Here is a 23238-nt window from a genome sequence, read left to right on the forward strand (position 1 = left end):
CTGGCCTCAGGTGATCCACCCACCTCGGCCTCCGAAAGTGCTGGGATTATAGGCGTGAGCCACCACGCCCAGCCATTTCTTTCTTTTTTTGTGTCTGATTTAAAAGACCACTACATAAAACGGTAATTATAAATCTTGAGTGATGGGCACACAATGTATAAAGATGTAATCTGTAACAATAGCAGCATGAAGGTGGGAGGGAGGACCAAAGATCATAGAAGCAAAATTTTTGTATACCTGTGAAATTAATTTGGCGTTAACTCAAACTAGACTGTCATAAACTAAGTTGTTTCTTAATGGGAGAAGCAGGGAGGAAAGAGGACCAGAGATTCTGGTCTACATGGTCTATGCTGAAGTCTCAGTTGTATTCATTTCCTGTTGCCACTGTAACAAATTATCATAAACTTAGTGGTTTAAAATAACAGATTTATGATCTTGCGGTTCTGAAGGTCAGAAGTTCAAAATTAGTTTCAGTGGACTAAAATCAAAGTGTTGGCAGGCTGCATTACTTCTGGAGGATCTAGAGGAGAATCAATGTCTTTGCTTTTCTCAGTTTTTAGAGGTCATCTACATTCCTTGACTCAGACCTCACATGACTCTGATCTCTGCTTCCATCTTCACATCTTCTCTGGCTCTTAACTGCCTGCCTCCCTCTTATAAGCAATCCTTGTGATTTCATTTAGTACCCACCAGGTGATCAGGATAACCTCCCCATCACAAGATCCTTAACCAAATCACATCTGCAAAGTTCTTTTCACCATGTAATTATCTTAATCCATTTGGGCTGTTACAACAAACGATCATAAGCTGGGTGCTTATAAAAAACACTTTCAGCCAGGTGCGGTGGCTCATGCCTATAATCCCAGCACTTTGGGAGGCCAAGGTGGGTGGATCACTTGAGGCCAGGATTTCGAGACCAGCGTGGCCATCATGGCGAAACCCCATCTCTACTAAAAATACAAAAATTAGCCAGGCATGGTGGCACGTGCCTGTAGTCCCAGCTACTGAGGAGGCTGAGGCATGAGGATTGCCTGAACCTGGGGTGGGGGCAGGGAAAGGGGGTAGTGGGGAGGGGTGTGGGCAGAGGTTGCAGTAGGCTGAGATGGCTCCACTGCTTTCCAGCCTGGGCGACAGAGCAAGACTTTGTCTTATACACACAAACACAAACACACACACACACACACACACAATTATTTCTCACAGTTCTTGAAGCTAGGAAGTCCAAAATCAAGGTACCTGGAGATTTGGTGTCTGCTCAGGACCCACCTCCTGGTTCATAGACTGTGCTTTCTTCCTGCACCTTCACATGGTGGAAGGAGCAAGGCAACTCTCTGGGGCCTCTCTAACAATGGTACACACCCCATTCATGAGGAAAGAGTCTGCCTGAATTACCTCCCAAAGACCCCACCTCCTGATACCACGACACTGGTGATTAGGACTACTGGCAGGCGCCTGTAGTCCCAGCTACTCGGGAGGCTGAGGCAGGAGAATGGCATGAACCCGGGAGGTGGAGCTTGCAGTGAGCCGAGATCGGGCCACTGCACTCCAGCCTGGGCGACAGAGCGAGACTCACTCTCAAAAAAAAAAAAAAAAATTTATTGAGATAAACAGGGAAAACTATATTTTAAAGATCATCTACTTATTTCCACATTTTTGAGTTGGATATATGAAATGTGCAATTAACTATCATCATAAGAAGTTGACTAAGATACTCAAAACTGAAAATCCTAAAATACCTACAGAAATAAATGAAACTAACATGGTTCTTAAGCCCCAAACTTAAGCAAGCACTCACATATTTGTCTCTGGCAGCCTGGCATATCAGCCACGTCTGAACACCACTAAATTTGATTCTCACTTTACCTACAGGCAAATAGCAGCATGTGACTGTCTCTACAACATTCTTGACCTATAAATCTTCAAAGCAACAATGCTCTATTACAAAAGGAAAAAAAAAAAACAAGACCACGAGTAACCCATCTTCAAACTGTCACTCTAATCCCTTCTCTGGCTGTCAGATTAAAGGTTGCTGCTGTCTGGAGGTCTATGGCTTCAAATTAGAGATGAGATCATCAAAAAAGCTTGAATTCAAACTTCAGATTGCTGGCTTCACTATGCTCCTTGGTGAAAATAATAAATACGTAAATAGTTACCCAGTAGACATGCTATCAAGAATAAGAATGAATCCTATGTACGTGTAAAATATCAATAAGATATCAATAAACTTATTGACAATATTACAGGACACTCATGTCCAGTGGTGGTTAAAAATCCTGCCTGACCTTACAGTAGACATTGAGCTACATGCCAGTCCGTGATCAAGATCAAGGGAGGCAAGCTCTAGCCCCCACATCCAAATCCAACACAGCCTACTTGTGTATACAGCCTGTGAGCCAAGATGCTCTCTGGACTTTCAGTGAATGAAAACACATGAAAAGAACAAATATACTTTATGACGAATGAAAAATAAATGACATTCAAATTTCAGTATCCTTAAAGTTTTGTTGGGACTCAGTCATGTTTATATCTTTGCAGATTATCTATGGCTGGTTTCAGGCTGTAAGGGCAGAGTAGCGTAGTTGTGATAGAGACCATATGGCCTACCAACCTGAAGATATTTGCTATCTGAGCTTTTACGGAAAAACATTGGTTGACCCCTGTTATAGACCGTGGGCTTCAACCCTGGCTGGACAATGCAATCGTTCTGAGAGTATTTAAAAGAACTGATGGGCAGGCCTTTCAGAGAAGGCTTTATACTAATTGGTCAGTTTTGATCTGGAAGCCCATGAAAGTTGATCGATTGCCCTGTGGAGGGCAGCACTGGCCTGCAGATGGATCTAAGCAGCCCAGCAGAACAGGCTACTTGTCGGGAGAACCAGATGAGTAAGTGTTAACTTCAAGTTGCCCAGCCCTCCTCTTGGCCCTCTTCCCACCACCCTTGGCTTCTGAATATTTCCTTTGTGGGATTCTTACTACAACAATGCCTTCCCAGGGAACACCCTTTGCTGCCTACCCTCCTCCGACAGATGTGCAAAGATGTGCACACTCAAAACACACCATCTCTCAAACATGCACGTGTACACACACGTGTACATATAAACCTGCAAACACACATGCATATATATTTACACACACACCGCTTGTGTGATCTCTGAAGCTCAAAAAAGTGGAAAGAGGATTCTATTAATTTAAGATCATGAGCTTCTTACCTAAATTACACACATCTCCTTCCCCTCATTGAATCCTCCTGGGCCCTTGAGCTTAAAAAATAAGCAGTTGTTCCTTGACCCAGATCATATTTATTTTAACATCTAAAGCAGGGGTGTGCAATCTTTTGGCATCTCTGGACCACATTTGAAGAATTGTCTTGGGCCACACATAAAATACACTAACACTAATGACAGCTGGTGAGTTATAAAAAAATCGCAAAAGAATTTCATAAAGTTTAAAGAAAGTGTATGGATTTGTGTTGGGCCACATTCAAAGTCAGACAAGCTCGGTCTGAGTTGTTTTCCTTTGAACTGGCTCTCTCACATTTGAACCCTTAGGTGGCAGTGGAAACTCACAGTTCAAATGCTGCTCTTTAAATGAGTGGTTTGTGGTGTGTGCTGTGTTGTGTGTGTGGTGTGTGTGTATCTGTGTGGTGTGTGTAGTGCAGTACGTCATGTGTGCGTGTGCGTGCTCTGTGTTTTGGTGTGTGTGTGGTACCTATATGTATGGTGTGATGTGTTTGATGTGTGTGGTGTGTGTTGTTTGTGTGGTATATGGTGCATGTATGTGGTGTATGTGGTGCATGTGTGTGATGTGATGTGTTTGGCGTGTGTTGTGTGCAAGTATGTATACACCACATACAAGTGTATGTGTGTATGCCAAGTATGTATGTGGTGTATACATACACATACATACTTGCACACAACAGTGTGTGGTGTGTTATGTGTGTTGTGTTGTGTGTGGCGTGGTTTGTGTGTGTGGTATGGTATGGTGTATGATGGTATGTGATGTGTATGTGGTGTGTGGGGTGTAGGGTGTGTATGTGGTGTGTGCTGTGATGTGGTGTGTGTGTGGTGGGTGGTGTGATGTGTGTGTGGTGCACATATATATGGGGGGTGTGTGGTGTGATATGATATGTGTGATGTGATGTGTGTGGTTCATGTATGTGGGGTGTGTGGTGTGATGTGGTATGTGTGCTGCATGTATGTGGGGTGTGTGGTGTGATGTGGTGTGTGAGTGTGGTGTGTGGTGTGATGTGGGATGTGTGGTGTATGGTGTGATGTGGGGTATGTGGTGTGATGTGAGGTGTGTGTGGTGTGTGGTGTAATGTGATGTGTGCTGTGTGTGATGTGGTGTGTGTGGGTGAAGCACAGGTGTTCTAGGGAGCCCTTGCCTCACAGACACCACAGGGAGGAGAGGAGCGGCTGGATTAGGAAGCAGTGCCTGCCTGGCCTCAGCACTCAAGCGAGAACAGCAGACTCAGCCCTCAGTGAGTCCGGCCCCTGGAGACCAGGGCCCATGCTTCTCAGCAACAGCACGGAGAGGCCCGAACCCTGGGCAGCGACAGTTGTCTGGCATCATCGCCGCCCAGCCTTTCACTTCCAACCTTCCCATCTGGGTCACCATCAAATGGAGAGGAGCTGGGCTGGTGTGGGTTTCTATGGAAGCTCCTCGCAGGGCTGGAGGGCCTTTCTCCTCTAAGCTCCTGTGCTTTCTGTCATTGTCACTGGCCAGCGAGAAAGCAATGTGTCTTGCCTTTAAGTCTGTTTTTATGAACTCCCACTGACTGGGGAAAGCTAGCTGAGTATGTGGCACCGCTCTCCGCTCTCACCTGTGGACAGGTTAATGTGCAGCCGCACTCTTTCAGGGTTCTACTGCCAGCTGCCCTGATGTAACCTCTCTGCTGGTGGTGGCGGGTAATTATTACTGTGCTGATCTTCTTTGGAAAGGACAATGGAAAAATCTGGCCCCAATCCTTTAGCCTGGGGCATCTGATAAGAAGGTTCTGGGACAGGTTGATAATGAAGTTCTTCCAGATATAAATGTGATTTGGTTTACAGAAAAACAAGGCATTGGAAGAAAGGAAGGATACACCCACAAACACCTAGGTGCCTTTGTGGCCTGGAGGGGTTACAATGCCCAAGAACACATTTTGCTTATTGCTGTATGGGTCTCTGGGAGCCCCACTTCCTCCTCTATAAAGTGGCCACATTGCCTTACCTACCCCAAGAGCATGAGGAGAATTGAGTGAGATCATGTGCCTGGGAAGGCTTTCTAAGCTAAAGCAGTGTCTGCTGATGCTGCCGGCATGGACAGTGTTTTCTGGGAACCGCTGTTGCTCCAGCACCCCCTCATCCGGGCTGATGCCTACTCTTTCCTCCTCACCTTCCAATAGCCTGTCAGAGCTATTGGACAGCCTGCAACCCAGGGAATCTGGCATTTCTGCCAGTTGGAGGGCACAGTGCATGAGGGCCCACCCCCCGCCAGCCCCCTATGCCAACGGCCCCCCATTCCATCGTCCAGTCTTGCAGGAGTTACTCTGCAGGCTCCTGGCTGCTGGCATGGCCCCTTGGTCTTGTGGAAAGTGAGACAGCATAAGCCATGGCAGCTCTGCAGAGCTGGGGTGTCAACACTTAACTGTTCTAATAGGAACACTGAGAAACTTGCCCCTGAGTGGCCTCTCAGTTCCATCCCTGGTGTGCATTTGTTTATTTTGGAGCCTGGGAGACAGCAAGCGCTGTGCTCGTTCACCCATATTCTGGGCCTGGGCACATTGTGCCAATGTTACCCTTTACCTCGGAACAAGCCTGCTGGTGCCATTGTTCCTTTCGTTTAGCCCCGGGGGACGCAGCATGTCCCCATTAGCTGGACACAAAACCAAGACTTGAAAGAAGGGACTGCCTTACTCTGCAAGGCTTCTTGGCTGCTCCCAAGTGACCCTGGCCTTTTTCCTTACTTATTTGTGTCACAGTCCATACATATCCGGTTTCCTCTTACTCCAGGGTCAGGCCGCAGGTGAGATGCCCTGGCTTGGACACATATAGATACACTGAACACGTTTGTTAGACTCTAGACACTATTTATCACGGAAGGGAACTTGTTCTCCCAGAAAGGCAGCTCTTGACTTCTCGCTGCCCTCTGAGGGGCTGCCAAGCATGCCAAGACATTCAGGTCTGCCGCCAAGGTTTCTTTTCAAGACAGACACCTGTCTACAGAACTGTGGTTACTCAACTTCTCCACCCCATCAGGAGCCAAAGAGCAGTTCCCATAACTTCAAGTTCCGGAGACCAACAGGGCATCTAGAAAAACTACCTGGGTATGCATCATTGGAGGGATTCACGTCTCCTTCAAGGTGCTATCTTCAACCATACAACTCTCGAGCACAGACCATGCCCTCTTCCCTGCTCAACCAGGCAAAAGCAATCGTCTGGAAGGCACTGGACCTGCTTGGAGCCATGGTTGATATAAAATGAGGTGCAGGAGAATTTCACTCCTCTGAGGTGTCTTGCCTGGGGTGTAGGTAACTGTGTGGCCCCAGTGCACACACAGGCCTGTTTGTAAACCATGTGAGCTCTTTTGGACAAATCACACTGAACTTGTTTGCATATTGAACAGAAAAAGATAATTTTCTTCCCCTCTCATTCAGCTTTTTTCCCACACATTCAAACGATAATAATATATTAATAACAGTAGTGTTTGTGTGACCTAACTCCAGCAAAGAAACTCAAGCAAAAGGGAGAAAGGTGGACAGGTGTACCCCAAGCTCGCCAGCCGAGCAACTGCTGCCTTCCCCAAGGCTGCTCCAGGATGTCCTCTGATTCTGCGAGGTGGCAGCGTCCTGAGTCACAGCCCCCCTGGGGGCCTCGCACCTATCCAGGGCTTGGAGGGCATCTGCAGGTTTGACTTTTTCTGAGACACCCCTGTTCAATGTTAAATAGGCTCTACATAAGAAAATCAACAGTGTGCAGGATGTAGTCCTCATTGTCACCAATAATTGCTACCAAAACAGAGAGACGTGTCAGTGCCAAATTTCCTGAGAGTTATACTAAGATCAGAAGTGTCTTTGTGAAACACTTCTTTGCAAGTGTCCACAGGCAGTGGGACACAGCTAGGGAGGAAGAGGACCTCGGGGCAGGTGCTGGGTAGCACCTGTCAGACTTGTGTCTCAGCAGCGACAGAGCGGCAGCCGGCGCGGTTTACTGTCGCGGGCAGAGAGGAGCTGTTCACGGCTGCTAGCTTAGTAATTTGTAGATAATGAGCTCCTGGTAGAAGCCTGTGGGTTTCAGAGCATATGCTTCAACAGATGGGCTGGCCTCGGCAAGGGTGGGGGTGCACTTGGACCTGTCAATCACTGGCTTCCAGCTTCCGGGAGGGAACAAGCCCGGGAGAAGGCAAGGTTAGCTGCAGAAGCACAGTTCCACACAGGCTGGCCGTGGCCCACAGTGATCCCCTCACCTTGCAGGAGCGCCTGGAGCCCCGGGCTCAGCTTCAGATCAGTCCTAAGTCATTTCATGAGGGGAAAACTCTTCACTAGATCTATGGTTCTCCAAGTGGGTCCCCAGATGGGGAGCAGCCCCAGGAAACCTGTCAGATGTGTGAATTCCAGCCACTCCACACCTGGTGGGTGGGAAACTCGGGTGGATCCCTCAATCTGTGTTGGAACAAACCTCTCAGAGGATTCCCAGATGAGCTGAGGTTTGAGAAGCACTGAACAAGCTCATTATCCACTTAAGGACCAGAAGTGTGTGATCTCCTCCTTTCCACCCTGATTTCTTAGGCCCAGTGTATTGTTGGACACAAAATGTGATCCAAGTGGAATTTTTAGAGGGGCTGTAGAAGGAAAGGGACTCTGCGAAATAATTTCAGCTTCACTCCTCAAACTTATTTCAGATTGTATTAAATCCTCAAACATTGTATTAAATCCCAGAAAGAGAACATCTGGTAGCGGAGGTTATTTTCCACACTCAGCAGCAGGACCAGCGCCTGCCCCTGCAAGACCCCTAGAACAGCAAACTCTGGAAAGAAGTAAAGGACTCACTTCAGCTCAGTCTTGAATTTGGGAATATTCCTTTTATTAATAAAACAAGATTAAACCTACAGTGCTATGGATCTTGCTAATTAGAAAAGTGGAGCAAAGAAAAAAAACACCAGAAAGCCAGCAAATAAAAACCCCAAATAGTTACTGAAGAAATTGTTGCAGAATCAGTGCTCTAGGTTGGATTGGTGAGACTTTCATCACCAGCCCTGCAGCATCGGAGTCCTGCTGCAGAGGCTGCAGGCCGTTCTCAGGCACAGGCTTTGGTTTAGCCCTGGGGACGCAGCATGTCCCCATTAGCTGGACACAAAACCAAGGCTTGAAAGAGGGGACTGCCTTACTCTGCAATGCTTCTTGGCTGCTCCCAAGTGAACCTGACCTTTTTTCTTACTTATGTAAGGGTCCAGTGGAGGCCCTGAGCTGACCCAGCGTCAGGAAGCTCCTGCTACCCGCTCCCCGCCCCCCGGCCCCGCTGCCCCACAACCCCACCCCAAGCAGGGGACATGCCCACTGCCTTGGAAGTCGAGAGAGGGACAAGAATGACATGGCGCTATATGCCAAATTGGCTTTTATTAGGTGAAGTGTTTCTCCTAGTCGGTTATACTGACTGAGCTTTTAGGTTCTTCATCTGTAAAATGGAGCTATTAATACCGCTTTCAAATACATTTTGCGGGCGTTAAATGAGACGTGCTGCAGGTAGCATCTGGCCCAGGCTGATGCTGCGGTTTTGAGAATGTGGGTTGCCACCCATTAGTGGAAAGGAAAATCAATCCAGTAGGTCATGGTTCAAATTGATTTGTTGTTGTTGATTCTAAATGATTTACTGGGGGTTTGTATTTAAATCTTCTGTGTCATATTTGATGTTAACTTTGTTATGGTTTTTCTTTATCATACATAGTGAAGCTAAGCTTTTCATGATACTTTTGTTTCCGTTGTATCTCATACACAAATGTAGTTCTTACTTGGGGCTGTAGACCCCAAAAATGGAAAAATATTGCATTAGGTGGACAATAAATATTTGTCTCTTTCCTTCTTTGTCCTTTCATCTGTCCCTCAGAAACTCAGGGTGACCACCTCTGTCCCTCTGGCATCAGTGTTAACGGTAGGTACAGTGAAACGGAGGGAGGAGTCATCTTCATTGGGTCAGGGTGTAGATCATTACCTCGGCATGCAGAGTGGCTGTTTCTCGGCTCTGTGGAAAAGAAGTCATGGGCCGGCACACCACATGTACCCAGTCAGCCCCTGAAGGGCCGGTGGGACCACAGGGGGCCCCAGAGCGAGGAACTGGGAGTGCTAGTGGGCAGCTTATGGATAAAGAAGAGGGAATGGGGTACCCGCCTTACTTACCTTCTTGCCATAGCATCCTACCATGCAGGTAGTTAGAAAAGAGTCCAAAACTCAGAGGACATCGGGAGGTAATGTTGTATGAGAGAGAGAGAGAGAGAGTGTGTGTGTGTGTGTGTGAGAGAGAGACAGAGAGACATGTGAGAGGTGTGAGTGTACGTGAAGGAGGCCAGGGAATTCTTAGCTAGGGCTGCATGGGGAATTCCAACTAGTGCTGCATCACCTGTCTTAGTGTTCGAAGAAAAAGCAAATATGAGTGGCCTGAACAGACAAAAAATGGAATGGATGGATGGGTGACAGCCTGAGATGAAGGGTCACTGGGCTGCAGGGGCATGAGTCCATCTAATTAACTAAAGACCCTGTGTTGCCAACACTCTCAGAAATAGTGACTGCCCCTGGGCGGTGGCTTCAGCCCCTCCCCCCACCCCAGCCCTGCACAGCTGGGGATGCAGGCTCAGCTGTCACAGCACACTGGCCTTCATTCCACTGAACAATGACCTTGACTCCTGGGAGCAGGAGCCACAAGGATTTAATACATGTCCCACTCTCCTCTTGGTGGGCCAGCAGCCATCCAGCGTGGACATACTGCTGGAGCTGCCGCTCTGCCACTCCCTTCCCTTCACTTCCAGGGAAGTCGTCCCTCTCCTGTTGGTACAGTGGAGTCAGCTGGGCTTGGAGCCATGGAACAGACCATGGTCATTTGGGCAGAAGCTTCCTCCCTCCTCCTCTGCTGCTGGTCCATGGTGCAACTCCCCAGGCCTTATTCCTAAGAACTATGACCATCTATCTGGCCTGAGATGCTGGAAGGGAAGCCTGCTTTCCAGAGAATGCAGCTGATACCCGACCTTGGCCAGCTCCCCTAGGCTGGGCTGCTGGGCAGGACAGCATCCAGGTGAGCAGCTAAGCAGCTGCTTCTGTAGCACCTTGCTCACAGCTCAGGGCAAGCTGTGTTTTACGACTGCTGCGGAAACCTAGCACCTTGAAGATGGTGGCAGGAGACCTGCTAAGATGTTCCTCCCCACTCCAGGGTGATGCTTTTCAGGGGTTTGAGGTTTCTCCCTTTGTGGTTTCTACCAGAAGCCTGGGGGAAGCAGGATGTCTAGACAGAGGGGGAAATACATATCTTGTTTTCCTTTTATTCATTTTTATTTCCTTTCTATTCTTTTTTTTTCTTTTGGCAGTTGGAGTTCAAAAGAAATAAATTGATATTTATCTGAAGACAAAAGATCTTACTCAATATATTTTCATTGCAAAGGCATTCTGAGAAATATTTTGGGGAGAAACTTACTAAACTGTGATGGACTTACATTAAGCATTTTAAAAATGATCTGAATAAGTTAAAGTCACATCTTAGAACTTGCATTTTCCTTTTCTCATCCCATCAGAGTGTATGTTAGCTAAACTGGCAATTGACTTAGACTTTGAGATGGGAGTTAAGCTAAAACCAGACTTTGCTTTCGGGGCTGCAGGTGACACACTGGTATTACAACTACTTTCTGAAACCCCATCGTCAAAATCCCTTCAGTTTTAACATCCAACTCCACTTTTTTTCTTAAAAAATGAATCTGAATTTTTTTGCATGGCGCCCAAGAATACTTTATGAATCCATCCATTCAATAATATGAATGGAGTGGTGTTAACCCTTGTAATTCCAGCAACCTCCCTCATTAGCAGTGTGATGAAAACATTAGGACATCGGCTTACAACCTTGGTGGTACGTCAGAACCACATAGAAAGCCACCTAAAATTCCCAATGTTTAGGTAATCTTACCTCTGGGTATTGCCCTAAATAATTTTTTTTTTTGAGATGGAGTTTTGCACATGTCGCCCAGGCTGGAGCGCAATGGCGCGATCTCAGCTCACTGCAACCTCTGCCTCCCAGGTTCTAGTGATTCTCCTGCCTCAACCTCCTGAGTATCTGAGATTACAGGCAACCACCATCACGGGTGGCTAACTTTTGTATTTTTAGTAGAGATGGGGTTGCACCACCGTTGGCCAGGCTGGTCTCAAACTCCTGACCTTAGGTGATCTGCCGGCCTCGGCCTCCCAAAGTGCTGAGATTACAGGCATGAGCCACTGCGCCTGGCCTGCCCTTAACAATTGAAAGCAGGGACTTGAACAAATATTTGTACACCCATGTTCATAGCAGCATTATCTACAATGAATAAAAGGTGAATGCAACTCAGGTGTCCATAGATCAATGAAGGGATAAACAAAATGTAGTCTGTTCATACGATGAAATGTTATTCAACCTTAAAAAGGAAGGAAATTCTGACACATCCTACAACATGGATGATCCTTGAGGACATTATGTTAAATGAAATAAACCAGTCACAAAGAGACGAATATTATATGATTTTACTCATATGAGATACCTAGAGTAATCAAATTTATAGAGAGAGAAAGTATAATGGAGGTTGCCAGAGTCTAGGGGGAGAGGAGGATCAGGATTTGTTATTTAATGGATATAGAGTTTCCAATGGGTATAGAGTTTAGTTTTGCAAGATAAAAATTGTTCCAGACACGGATTGTGGTGACAGTTTCACAACAATGTGAATGCACTTAATGTCACTGAACTGTACACCTAAAAATAGTTAAAATGGCAAATTTTATGTTTTGTGTATTTTACCACAATTTTTGAAAACCTAATGTTTAGTCCCTACCCCAGATTAATTTGATTCCTGGAAACAGATCCCAGGTACCAGGCTCCAATGTACAGCCCAGATGGGGAGCTCGTGCCTCAGGTGATTTCACAGCTATGAGAGGTCAGCGGGTTTCCTCGGGGCTGCAGTGGAGTTCAGGAGGCCTGCCTTGAAGAAGCTGATATGCTGCAAATAGGTAAAACAGAGGAATTCTGACCAGATCCCCAGATTACTTGTGGAAGTATTAAGGTCTTCTTTGGGGGTCCACTTCTGAATTTACATGGATATTCACCCTCAGCTACCTATGGTCACTTGATTTAATGAACGTGTGTTGAGGACCATAATGTTCCCACAAAGACCCTTGCCTGCATCCTCATCAGGGAGACAGACAGAGTTTAATATCTATGCAAATTTACACAGTACACTAAAAGGTGGTAACTTTAATGAAAAACATTGAGCAAGTTAAAGGGAATTAGGAATGGGAAGATAAGGTGGTAGAATGAGGCAGTTATTTGGAGGTTGTTATTTTTAAAGGGAAAATTTTGACTGGATACTGTAAGGCTAAAGACAAGAAGTTTTAATTACATAAGGACTGTACTTTAGTGAATACATTTGTTTCTCACAGGAGTAGAGATTAGCAATTCTGAAACGACTTTACCTGTGTACTAGAATTAAACAGGTGAGTAAATAAATTATAGATCATGAGACCCAGGATTCTTACCCACAGAGAAAGAAGTTACAAGTAAGCAAGAGGGGGAACAATGCTAGGATAAACTCTATTCTTCTGGTTTGCAGTTGGAGATATTAATATGAATTCTGTTTATTTTAATGTGTCTACAAATGAATATACAGAAATAAATACATATGTATGTTTACACATGGGTTAATATACACACACTTTTTTTTTTCTATTTCTGCCTGCTGAGAGGATTTAGAAACTGTGACATCCTAGTAGCAATAAGCACACACAAGCACCTAGAATTTGGTGTCTAAAATCATTCTCCAATAAAAAGAACCAGGACTCCACAGACAATGTCTGATGCTAGGGCTAGGGAAGGGAAAATAGAAGGTGAGCTTGGAGCATCTTATTGTACCAGAAAGTGAGCAAGTGATTTAAAACAGTTGGAGGTTGGAGGTGGTCATAGGAGTATTTCAAAAGGAACAAACCTGAAGGAGCTACCAATGGTCATAGCTGCAACAATTTTAGCAAGAAAAAGAAATGATTATTGTATTTGACTGTAACCCAAAGAATAAAATAAATAGCCATGAGTTCATGTTGATATAAATAAATGACTACATAAATAAGATGGGAGAGAAGAAACACATTTTTCCTATTGAATAATTCCAATTAATAAATGCAAGAGGATTGAGAGAAATGGAAATCACCATGAGAATCCCACAGCAATAATTGCAGCAGGGAAGACCCACTGATGAATGCTTGATATTTCCACAGGCTCATAGTATTTACCCCCAAATATTTCCTAATTACTGTGGTAGTTTAAAAATATCTCCACAAATACTTTAGCATTCTTCTTTTCTGGAACTGAAACTTAGTTTCCCTCCCCTAAGGAACAAAGCATGGTAAGGGAAAAATAGTGACTTTTCAGTGGAGAATAGTGACTTTTAAGTGGCTGACACCACCTTAACCAAGTGATAAGGGTGAACAGGCAAACAAGTGAAGGGGTGAACATGATATTAACATCACAGGTGGTTGATATCATTCCCCCCTTCATCTATGATGAGATGAGGCAGACAGATACAGCCCCCCTATGGAATTCTCCCTCAAGATTCACGACTTCTGTGGCACCACGAGAAAACAACAGACAACCCCAATATGAGGGAAAGTCTACAAAATACTTGATGAGCATTATTCAAAAGTATCAAGGTCATAAAAAACCCTGAGGAACTGTCACCAATTCCAAGTGACTGAAGAGACATGACGACTAAATGTGGTATAATATTCTGGATGGGACCCAGGAAGAGGAAAAGGCCAGAGCGAAAATCTGGTGAAATCTGAATAGTCTGTAGTTTAGTGAATTGTGTTGTACCAATGATAAGTGCACCGTGGTTTTGTGAGATGTTGACATTAGAGGGAGCTTGGGAAGGACCAGAAATTCTCAGCACTATCTTGTAACCCTTTTGTAAATTTGAAATTATTTCAAAACAAAAAAGCTACATAAAAAGAGAAGGAACCACTGGCCTTATGGAGGTTTTGACAAGTAATAAAAAGTAATTGCCTGCATGAGGCCAGACTTCCGCATGAGAAAGCCCAAAGGCTGGTTCCAGATGCTCCTCTGTGAGACCAGGTAGGCCTGACCCCTTTTGTGTGGCTCTGTGGCAAAGGCTGACAACTGTGCCTCTGGTGATGGGTGAGAGAAAATGAAGGTGGAGGGACAGGTTTCTGTCCACCACAAAGCTGAATCAGGGCTGGACCACGGCCCCCTCCACAGCAGTGAGTTCCAACAGCACAAATGCAATCTGTAGACATTTTCTTGGCTGGAAAAGAATCAGGTCCAACTGGAGGCACCTGTCAACTTGAGCTGATTACAGATCAAAACAGGATGGTTGTGGACTCCTGAAACTGCTGTTGGGGTTTTCAGTTTAGTCTTGGTGTCTTCATGTTTTTTTCCTTCTGATTTCATCTCCACATCTCAGTCAAAGCAATCCATCCACAGCAAGGAGCAGATGCACCCTGCCGGCTAGTAGAGAGACGCCCTCACTCATCAAGATAAAAACCAAACTGCAGGAGAGGACTGCTGCCATCTTGACATAAGCGTTGCTTCAAGTTTGACCATCAGTTTCATCTATATGAATTTCATGTAGAAATAACCTTGTAGAAGACTACGGGGGCAGAGGAGGGCAGTCAGGGTTGGGGGAGGGAAGAGACAGCTCGGATGACCTGGAAAAGCATTCATTGGTAAGCTGGGCATGGTGGCTCACGCCTGTAATCCCAGCACTCCGGGAGGCCGAGGTGGGCAGATCACGAGGTCAGGAGATGGAGATCATCCTGGTTAACATGGTGAAACCCCGTGTCTACTAAAAAGACAAAAAATAAGCCAGGCGTGGTGGCAAATGCCTGTAGTCCTAGCTACTTGGGAGGCTGAGGCACGAGAATCGCTTGAACCCAGGAGGCAAAGGTTGCAGGGAGCCGAGATCTCGCCACTGCACTCCAGCCTGGGCAACAGAGTGAGACTCCGTCTCAAAATAAATAAATAAATAAAATTAAAGTTTCATTGGTGATTCTAGGATTTATCAAGATACTGTCTTTCCTCTTCCTCCCCAAAAGATTACTGAGTGTAGACAGTCATTGACATCATATCTATAATGGAAAGGATACAGGAACACAGGAGACCTGGCTCTAGTTTGAGCTTTACTGCAAACTGTGTCTCTGGATAAAGACCTCAACTTTTCTAGGTGTCATTTTCTCACTATTAGCCAGCAGGGTTGAATAATGGTAACTTCTGGGGCCTTTCTCCTGGTATCTCAGGTATAATTTTAGGAACCCGTGATGGGACTCAGTGGAGTTATAAGCAGAAAATTAATGGGTATTACAGAGTCTATCTAGCCCATTCTATCTAAAGTGGTTCACACACACTGCACACTACACACAAAAATAGAGATGAGTTAATGCAAGCACTTTCTTTAGAATTTCTCAGTAAGCCCAAGACGAAAGTTGGCAGAACATTTATAAAATTTTTCCATATTATGCCTACAGCCCTTCCTTCTTTCCTTCCTTCCCTCCTTCCTTCCTTCCTTTTCTTTCTTTTTCCTTCCTTTCTTCCTTCCTTTCTTCCTTCCTTTCTTCCTTCCTTCCTTCCCTCCTTTTCTCTCTCCTTCCTTCCTTCCTCCTTCCATCCCTCCCTCCCTCTTTCCCTCCCTCCCTCTCTCCCTCTCTCTTTCTCTCTCTCTCCCTTTTCCTTCCTTCCTTCCTTCTCTTCTTTCTTTCTTTCTTTCTTCTTTCTTTCTTTCTCTCTTTCTTTCTTTCTTTCCTTCCTTCTTTCTTTCTTTCTCTTTCCTTTTCTTTCTCTTTCTTTTTTTTTGAGATGCAGTCTTGCTCTGTTGCCCAGGATGGAGGGCTGCGGCTCAGTCTTGCCTCATTGCAACCTCTGCCTCCTGAGTTCAAACAATTCTCGTGCCTCAGCCTCTTGAGTAGCTAGGATTGCAGGCTTGCCCCACCATGTCCCACTAATTTTTGCATTTTTAGTAGAAATGGGGTGGGGTTTCATCATGTTGCCAAGGCTGGTCTTGATCTCCTGGCTTCATGTGGTCTACCTGCCTCCACCTACCAAACTGCTGGGATTACAGGTGTGAGCCATCATGCCCAGCCAGTCTTTCCTTTCCTAACAATGAAATTTGTGGTGTGTGTCTGTGTGAGTGTGTTAATCAAGTAAGTCAGTTTATTGCTGTCTGACAACCTCCTAGAACTGACTCTTACATAAGCAATGTTGAATCCTTTGGGTTCAAAGAACATGATTCTAAATCTGAATGATTAGTTTTGGCCTCCTTTCTTTTCTAAGACAAGAGACAGCCCTCTAATTATAGCATACCACAATAAGAAAATCAGCCTAATTAATTTAGTTGAAAATTAATTACCTTTCTTTACCCAGGACAGGGAGTGAAAGGCTTTGCTCTCAAAAGACCACCCCTCCCACCCTGACTGAGGACTCTAGGGACAGGATGAGGAGGCACACCCCCGCTGGGCCAGGCTGCCACCCCAGTACCATATGGGCTAGAATGACTTATGGGGTAAAGAGAGATGAAGCACAGGAGCCCATCACAGAATGCATGGCTGGGCCCTGCTGGGCCGTTGAGCAATATTGTGCTTGCTGTGTGTGCAAAGCAGCAAGGCAAGAGGAAGCTTGGCTGAAATCAGTGCAAAATGCAAAAACACTTCCTTAGTGACCTGGCTTACCCTCATCAACATGTGAATTCTTATTGTTAGCAAAGGGTTCCAGGGTGCTCTCAAACATCAAACACTGCACAGATACCAAACTCACACTTTGACAAATGTTAAGGAGAAACAAACCAAAACCATTTGCTCATAAAACACAGATGGATTGAAAAGACTAAGAGGAAAATAATCTGGGCAAAATACAATTGGAGTTAGTGAACACAGCACATGCAAAAACTGTTTGAGACATTGGGAACAAAAAGACTAGGGTCAGATCACCCAGCCCTGTTGTTAAACCTCTTTATCTCCACCACGAATAGCCAATGGCAGTGCAAATCCCACGTAAGGCAGGGTGCATTGCCCATTCAATAAAGGAAAGCCCAGGACGTGGGCCACTGTGGGACAGGAAGACCCTTCAGAAGCACAGTGCATGCACACAAGGTACTTCCAGTATGCAAGGGTCGGCTGTTTCCAGCCCACCATGCCTGCAACTCATTTGTGTCCACTGTATTCCTATCAACTTATGGCGTTTATAACTAGACCAGAGGAGGGTCTAATAAACTTCAGTCTGAAAAGAGAGTCATGTGAAACAGTTACGAGAATTGCTAGATTTGGAGATCATTCTTCAAATATATCTCTTTCAAAATATTTGCGGTATTCTTAAGCATTGGGCAATGTTTTAACATTTGAGTCTCAACTTTACAACTCGCTTATTGGGAGGTCCTTGCATTTACCAATATTTTAGCCATTATGAAAATAGAGTCTGGAGGGCATTTTCCTTAATATCCTTCAAGATATATGCTATTTTATCAATTATTTACTCAGAGTAATTACACCAAGAAATCATTGCCCTTCATCATTTTAATCCTAAATAATAACAAATGCATGGATTCACTTTGGAAGAATGTCTCAAATTTTATAGTGAAAAAACTCCAAACATACAGTCAGTAGGAATGCTAATATTTACCCTCAGCAAACCGTTTGACATTCCAGATTAACCAAAATAAGACGGTGGCTTAAAGTTGTAAATAATTTGATTATTTAGTGACTGTTTTCCTGCAACAAAAATAAACTTAGGTATCAAAATTGATGTACATTTTCTCATCAATAGTCTGAGAGCTATTTTGAAAATGAGCTACATGCAACTCACTGTACTTGCTATACACAACTGTACTTGCTACAAACTGCCCTCGTTACCACTTGTTCTGTAATCTAAACTGCTCTGTCACCATCTGTCGGCAATGAGGTGGCTTGTTGAGGTTATAAAGCAGCAGGAGGCAGGACAGTGCTTAAGATAGTCAGAACCTGCCCGGCGCAGTGGCTCATGCCTGTAATCCCAGCACTTTGGGAGGCCAAGGTGGGTGGATCACTTGAGGTCAGGAGTTCAAGACCAGCCTGCCCAACATGGTAAAACCCTGTCTCTACAAAAATACAAAAATTAGCCGGGTGTGGTGGCGCTGTAATCCCAGCTACTCGGGAGGCTGAGGCAGGAGAATCGCTTGAACCCGGGAGGCAGAGGTTGCAGTGAGCCGAGGTTGTGCCATCGCACTGGGCGACAGAGTGAGACTCTGTCTCAAAAAAACAACAACAACAAAAAAAAATAATAATAATAATAATTAGAACCTCCAACCCCACACCCAAAACACATTATTTTATTTCTATTCTTCCTAATAAGTCTTAGATATTTATCCTACTGTATGGTCTAAAATCATCCGTCCTCAGAGCTGCCCCATCTCCTTGGAAAAGAAATGTAACCAGAGACTGGGGTTCTGATTGAACTTGCACTTGATCCTGAGGAATCCCATAAGAAAATGGATGCTACAATCCCACATTTAGGTTGATATTGTTATCTGTTTGATCTCTCTTTACAAATGCTACTTCCCACCATGCTCCTTCCTCCATTATTTGACACATATTTCTTATACTTCAAGAGGCAGCTCAATATTCAGTTCTAGGATAAATGTTCACGGTTCTATTATCTCATTCTAAGTTAGAATGTTTCTCATGTGCTTATATAAGGTGTGGTGCTTACCTCTATCTCAATACTTAACTTATCATTTTGGAAATGGCTAATTGTTGATTTTACCCACTAATTTCAGTGGAAGTCCAAAGCTAAATCCTTTATTTCTGGAACTTTATGCATAAATAGCACTGAGCATGGACTGAAAGCCTTGTGAAGGCAGCCATGCTGAGCGCCTCACTCCTGCAATATCCCTATGTCTGGTCTATTCCTTGTCATTTGCCAGACACTGAACACATTTTTATCCAATGAATTAATGAAGTTGCACTTAGTATAAAAAGCATAATATACTTTATAATTGATGCAGGCATAATTGCACAAATCTCTTGTAGGAAAAGCTATCCTGCAGCAGAGGTTGGCAAACTATAGCGCAATTGCCTGCTTTTGTATCCTCTCCAGCGAACAACCATTTGTGCATTTTCAAATGGTTTTTTTAAAAAAATCAAAATGAGAATAACATTTTATGACATGTGAGAATTACGTGGAATTCAAATTTGGTGAACGATAAGTAAAGTTTTATTGGCACACAGAGCCTTGTTCATTCACTTGTGTACTGTTCATGGCTGCTCGCCCAGGGCAATGCGAACAACAGGGCTGAGCAGCTGTGGCCAAGACCAGGTGTGCATTCTCCTTGCCTTGCACTCTGGTGCACTACAAATTGCAGTGACGGCCTTCCAGCGCTGCATGCAATGCCATACTATGGCATTTTATTCATTTAATTTCAGTGCATCTTCTTACATTTGCCAAGAGAGGAGGAGAAAAGCGGACTCCAAAAGTCACACTTTCAAGGCAGAATGGAGTGTAGATCATTTTGTTATGAGATTAGAAGGCAAAGTATGTCTTTGTTACGCAATAATCTTATAGCTGTGCTAAAGAGTATAATATACATTGACTTTACCAGGCAGAGTACTCAGCATGGTATTCCCAACTGCAGGCAGAAAAACTGATAAAATTTAAAATGGAATAATACCTTTTCCAGAAACAACACTTGTTTGAAGAGTTGAGAACATTGAAAGGAGCCTCGAACATTAACTAAAAAGCAAGGTAAAAAAAGTATAAAAGTATTGTAAGCAATTATAACAGGCAAAATTATAAACTATTAGATGATGATGGAAGTTATCTGTAACAGCTTGGGGATGAGAAAGCTCTTTATACCAGACTCAAATTTTACAAACTCATAAAAATATTTAAAATGTTCTACTTCATTAAATGAAGAACTTAGATTGTTCAGAAAATACTAGAATATCATTATGAAAGAATGCAAATTAAAATTATACCTGTTAGACTGGCAAAAATTCAAAATTTCATACCTCACTAATAGGTCAAGACTGGGAAGAAACAGGTCCTTTTTTTCACTATTGATGGGAAAATAAATTGGTCTAGCCAAGTCACTTTACAAAGTGAATTTCAAGATGTTTTCTTGCATTGTCAGTACCCGTCACTGCTCCAAGTTATGGGAGTGGGAAATCACACTGACCCCTACTGAGCCAGGCTGGGCGGGGCCAGAGGGAGCCACACGGGGGCTGCCCCCTGTCCTGAGCCCACCTGCCCACCTGTCACCCTGCCTCTGCCTCCTGGTTCCCACCAGTCCGTCCACCTCTTTGGGACCACTGGGTATTAGCCAAGGAGGAAGCATGCTGGCCATCCGCTGAGTGCTGCTGGCCACACTGTGGGCAGTGCTAGCACAGGAGGCTGCCCTACGCTGAAGGTAGTGAGTGATGTGCTGACCAGGATACTGCATTCCCCTGACCTGTCCAGAGGGAGAACCTGAAAATCATGCCACTGTCCACTGGTTGCACAGGACTCCCGGTGTAGGCTCATGCCCCAGCAGATGGGCTGATGTGGGAAGGAGGCTGCTTCTGAGATCCATGCAGCTCTGCGACTCTGGAAACTATTCTTGCTGCCGGGCTGGCAGCCCAGCAGGTCTGTGCTTTGCTGGTGGATGTTTCTCCTGAGGAGCCCCAGCTCTCCTGCTTCTGGAAGAGCCCCCTCAGTGACATTGGTTGTGAATAGAGTCCTCGGAGTCAAGGTTCTGAGTCAAAGCTGTGCTATTGGCGAGGAAGTTTCAGAACTGTCAGGCAGAACTCTTCCAGGAGCCATGCCAGTATTCTCAGGAGTCCCAGAAGTTCTGCCAGTTGGCAGTGCCAGAGGGAGATTACTCTTTCTACACAGTGTCCCTGTGTGTTACCAACAGTGTTGGGAGCAAGTTCAGCAAAGCCCAAATATTGGAGGGTTATGGAATCCTGCAGTACGACCCACCTGTCAACATCACAGTCATTGCTGTGGCCAGAAAGCCCTGCTGGCTCAACGTCACCTAGCAAGACCCCCACTCCTGGAACTTATATTTCTACAGACTATGGTTTGAGCTTTGATACCTGGCTAAATAGCAAAGATGTTCATAACATGGATGGCCAAGGATCTCCAACATCACCTGGAAAGGCATGAGGCATCAGACACAGCTTCAGGCCCAGGAGGAGCTGGGGCAAGGCTTGTGAAGTAAATAGACCCCAGAGGTCATGGGCACCCTTTGGGCAGACTCCAGGAGTCCTCCAGCTGAGACCACCTCCATGCAAATACCTACTACTAATAAAGATGATGATAATATTCTCCCCAGAGATTCTGCAAATGCAACAAGCTTCCTGGGTTAAAGAAGACATGGAAGTTGCAGGGTCTGAAAGAAGATAAGATCAGCATGCACTGGTTGTGTTCTCTGGGGTGGCTGGTCACAGAGAGACCTAGACCCACCCCAGTGCTTGTTCCTCTCGTCTCCCTTCAGTGTCCCCCAGCAGCCTTGGAATGGGCACCACTCCCAGCCACGGCCAACCAGATGCCAGGGACCCGTGGAGGCCTTATGACATCAGCAATAGAGACTACTTCTTCCCCATATAGCAGGCCAGGTGGCACCTGGCAGGTTGGGTGTGTAAACAAAAAAGCATCTGAGACAGCTCCCCATCAGTTTAAAAGTGTATTTTGCCAATGTTAAGAACACGCCTGGAAGAAACAAACACGGAATCATAGAAACAGTTTGGTCTATGTCTTTTTCCAAAGATGCTTTTGTGGGCTTTTGAGTATTTAAAGGGGACAAGCAGGCTGGAGGGGGAAGAGGGAGGGTATGGTCACATAACAGAATTCACATGTGGCAAGAGAAAAGGAGCAGGCAGAGGAATAGTCCATGACATGTTAATCTTGGGCTCAGTAAGTCAGCACTTTACATAAGATATGGTGAACATAGAGCAGCTACCTGTGGAGATGTTTCACCTTGATCTGTAGCTGTCTGCTGAGGAACAAAAGGAAAGGCAGCTTCTTGCATGCCTCAGCTTTCTGCTCATGTTTTTCCTTTTGGCATTGCGAACTGGGGTCCTGAGCTCTTATTTTCCTTTCACAGGTGTCAGGCATGCTGCACCGTGTGGATGACGGAGTGCAAACAGGCTCAGCAGAAGCTGCCTCTCACTGCCCTGCCAGCTTATCTCGGAGCATGAGGCCTTTGGCTTCACTGCTGTGGAAAAGCCTGGCAGAATGTTCTAGGCCAGATGAAAATCGGGCTGCTGCAGCCATTCAGAAGGAAGAAGTGGTTGAGTTTTTAAACCTGCTTTCCCAAATGCCCTGCTCAAGAGGGTTAGAGTGAGCTCAGGCCACCATGAAAAGAGTTGTATCAACGCGCTGTTGGACACTCAGGCAGGCAGAGCCAGGCAGCTGGGAGGTGGGGGCCTCTGTGTGAAGAAGAAGCTGCTGGCTGCCCACCCCCGACACTTGTGCACAAGCCGCACCATTGGGCAGGTGGGATGCATTTCCAGTCACCTTGCTCCTGGCCCCCTGTGTGGTTACATCTTCCAGCTCAAATTCTGAAACCTAAGTGCCTTTGCAATTCTGTTTTTCTGGGCCTGAGGATGGCTTTTACTTAAGCCACTTAGACCAGAGAAGTACCTCTTTCTGCCTTTCTTCCTCACACTTAAAAAACAACTGGGGGGTGGGTGAGTGAATAATACAGTCTCTTGTGGTCTGATGGTTTTAAATGTGGAATTATAATTAGGTCCTCATTAGCATTTTGCTAAATGTAAATGATAATCCTAGGCATTTGCTGAATACAGAAGCAAATGTATTGGCTTTGGGTTTCAGGACTTCAGGAGGAGAGAAGGAGGGGAATAGGGGACAGGGTCTTCATGGACCCCCTGTAGTAGGGGAGCTGAGAGGGACTCCAGCCTCTGAAAACCAATGTTCTCTGTCTCCCACCTTCCCCAAAGGAGAGCTGGCAGTAGGGAGGGCTTCCGCCAACACTGAGATCAAAACTATTGTACTTCAGCTTTGTTTTCAACTG

General features: G+C 45.3%; 1 pseudogene; it reads left to right on the forward strand.

Moving 5' to 3' along the window:
- Window positions 1-5288: 5288 nt before the first annotated feature.
- On the forward strand, window positions 5289-21812 carry LOC100589919 (annotated as a pseudogene).
- Window positions 21813-23238: the final 1426 nt, after the last annotated feature.

This window comes from Nomascus leucogenys, chromosome 1a, assembly GCF_006542625.1.
Source record: "Nomascus leucogenys isolate Asia chromosome 1a, Asia_NLE_v1, whole genome shotgun sequence".
NCBI lineage: Eukaryota > Metazoa > Chordata > Mammalia > Primates > Hylobatidae > Nomascus > Nomascus leucogenys.